The sequence below is a fragment of the Ischnura elegans genome, chromosome 3 (assembly GCF_921293095.1).
Source record: "Ischnura elegans chromosome 3, ioIscEleg1.1, whole genome shotgun sequence".
Taxonomy (NCBI): Eukaryota; Metazoa; Arthropoda; class Insecta; order Odonata; family Coenagrionidae; genus Ischnura; species Ischnura elegans.
Genome location: NC_060248.1, coordinates 1,063,540 through 1,066,942, shown reverse-complemented (window position 1 = coordinate 1,066,942; position 3,403 = coordinate 1,063,540).

The window sequence follows — 3,403 nt, the reverse complement described above, 5'->3', positions numbered from 1 at the left end:
CATAGAGAAGAGAATGGAGAAAAACAAACCGACTTTCATAGCATTTGTCGATTTAGAGAGGGCATTTGATAACGTGGAATGGAATTCAATGCTTAGAATTCTGAAAGAAATCGGCGTACTCTACAATGGTCGTAGAATTATTCATAGTTTGTATAAAAACCAAGTAGCTGTGATCAAATGTGGACCAAACGGTGCAGAAGCAAGAATAAGAAAAGGGGTGAGACAAGGTTGTGCGCTTTTCCCCTTAATTTTTAATGTTTACATAGAGAAAGCCATCAACGAAATCAAGCAGAAAGCTTCCATTCCTATCCCTTATGGTATTACATTTTGTGTGTTCGTTCCTTGAAATGGTTCCTCACTATTCTATAGGCCGCTTCCACTTTCTCTTTTACGAGGTTATCTTGTACGTCCTCGCATATGTTTCTCATCCACGATTCTCTGGCTTTCCTCGCTTGGCGGCAAATATCGTTGATTATTCTCTTGTAGCAAGCCTGTCCTTCCTCAGTAATGGCCAGATATCAGCTGAAAATCAACAAAAAGAAGACTAAGCTATTAGTTTACAGTAAAAGAGAGGAGGCTAAAACAAACATCAACCTAGGACAGCATAAGCTTGAAGAGGTGAACGAGTTCTCTTACCTGGGAAACCGAATTACCAGCGATGGACGGAGCAAGAAAGAAATACACAGTAGAATAGCGCAGGCGAAGAGGGCTTCCTACAAAAAGAAGAATCTTCTTACAGCTGAAAATACCAGCATATAAGTAAGGAAACAATTCATCAGATGCTACCTATGGAGTATGTTTCTCTATGGAAGCGAGGCTTGGACGTTGACAGCAGCAAAGAAGTCAAGAGTGGAAGCATTCTAAATGTGGTGCTACCGAAGAATGATGTAGATAAAATGGATTGACCGTGTGAGTAACCATGAAGTGCTAAGGAGAGTAGGAGAAAAGAGAAGCCTCCTAGAAACATTAAGCAGAAGAAGGGACAACTTAGTTGGCCACATTTTGAGGCACGATGGTATGATGAAGACAATCGTTAAAGGACAAGTGGAAGGGAAAAAGGGCAAGGGACGGCCCCGAATGAGTTATATAGGGCAGGTTATAAAGGATTTAAAAGAGAATAAATATGTAGCTATGAAGAGATTAGTGGTTAGGAGAGAGAAATGGAGAGCTGCGTTAAACCAATCTTAGGATTGTTGACTGATGTTGATGATGAAGAAAAAAGATCAATATTTTGTCCACGTTTGCATGATAGTCTCTCTTTTTTTATTTGTTGTTATTGCTTATATTTCCATTTTTTTATTTGTTTTTATTGCTTATATTTCCATTTTTTTATATGTTTTATTTTTTATTTTTATTTTTTTTAGCTTTTTTTTAATATATTTTTTTGTTGTTTATGGCATTTCTTATCTCTGTTTTTATTCATATTGAAAGCAATAACTTTATTCATATTTTATAATTTTTTTATTGGGTTTTGTTTTTTTCTCTCTTTTTTTTGTGGACAATTGGCAAAAAGTAAAAGACATTGAAATACTTAAATCTAAGAGAAGGAAAGACATAGGAAAGACTCATAGAAGAGTAGCTTGTTGAGGCAGTCTGTATATTGTTGGGATAGTAGAATCATAATTCCAAATGTCTGTAAGTAAAGTGTTGTTTGTTTCCCTGAGCCTGGACTTTTCACAAGTTTATTGATGAATTCATTATTGCACGGAACACCGTGAGCGCAGCGTGCGTCTTTCATTTTGGTGAGTCGGGAGAGGTTAAGGAGAAGGCGAATGGATTTATTTTGGAAGGATTCTAATTTGTTTCCGATGGATTTGTTATTTGCGAAAATGTCGCAGCCGTAGAGAAGTGAAAACGAACTATTGCAATATACAGTCGGATTCAAGGGGAGTGCGGGGAGGAAGGGGAACAAAGTGAATTAACAGCTTACCGTGCTTTGATGGCTTATTTGGAACTGTATTTCAAGTGGGGGAGGAAAGTTCGCTTATTGTCCAGATAGACGCCGAGGAATTTGTGTGATCGGGCACTTGGTATACTAGCACATGACAGATGCAGATTTTGTGCCGAACGCTCCAAGGTTTCTCGTCGTTGAGTCAACGTGTGGCATGGTATTTATATACTATGGGAACAGTGAGTTTCGGATGCCAGCGAGACAGGTCAATCCGCCATAAAGCGTTCATTTTGATGAATTTTTGATTTCTCGGACTCGGTTCATTTATTTTTGATCGGGTAAAGAGAGAATCGCTCACTGGAGAGGGAACAGTTTGGAACCACGTGACACGCATCTACATCTGCATAATACCCCGCAAGCCGCCTAAAAGGCGTGTGGCAGGGGGTGTTAGGACACCAGCCGTTTACAGCTTAAAAAAAAAATTAAGTGCTCAAACGAAGTTGGGACTAGCGTTTATTAAAGTCCTTTATGGTTCAGGGGAAAAACGAATTCGCATATCTATCCGTTCGGCAAAACATCTCTCTTAATTTATCACTTCTATCGAACCTGGAAATATAGGGTGGCTCCAATATTATGTTCACTGTGTCGCTCTTAAAGATATCCATTCTCAATTGTTCAAGCAATCTAAGCCTAGCGCGCAGCCTCCGAGTCTCCAACGGCTCCCAGCCTAACTCGCTTAACATCTGGGTAACACTGTCTGTACGCCCGTAGCAGTTTTTGATGAAACGCGCAGCCTTCCTTTGAATTTTATTCAGTTCGCGGATTAAGTCTATCTGCACCGGATCCCATATGCTCGCTGCATATTCCAGGTGCGGTCGGACGAGAGCGAAATAGCACCTTTCCTTTACTTTCTCATCCGAAAATCTTCCCACAATACGCTTGACGAATCCTAATTTATTCAGGGCTGTGCCGCAAATATACTTTATATGTGTTCCCCACGTGAGGTTCGAGGTTATCGTAACTCCCAGGTACTTCACTTCGTCTGTTGCCTTTACATTAATGCCATCCACTGCATAAACGTGGTTAGAGATGGACGAATTCCGCAAGAAATGTACCGCCATGCATTTGCTCAGATAAAGTTTGAGTCCCCACTCTTGGCTCCACAAATGAACGTTGTTTAAGTCAGATGATAGAATTTCATAGTCAGAGTGATCACTAATTTCGCGATAGATGACACCGTCGTCAGCAAATAAATGTATTTTACTGCTAATGCGGGAGCAGAGATCATTAATGTATATAATGAACAACAGGGGGCCGATTACGCTTCCTTGTGGAACACCTGATGTAACTTTTACAACATCAGAGCTAATACCGTCGAGAACTACTTTTTGTTTACGATCTCTGAGAAAGTCGCGGATCCAGTTTACAACTGTCTCGTTTAATCCGCATGACTGTAATTTGTATAAAAGTTTTTTGTGAGGTACAGTGTCGAACGCTTTCTTAAAATCTAGA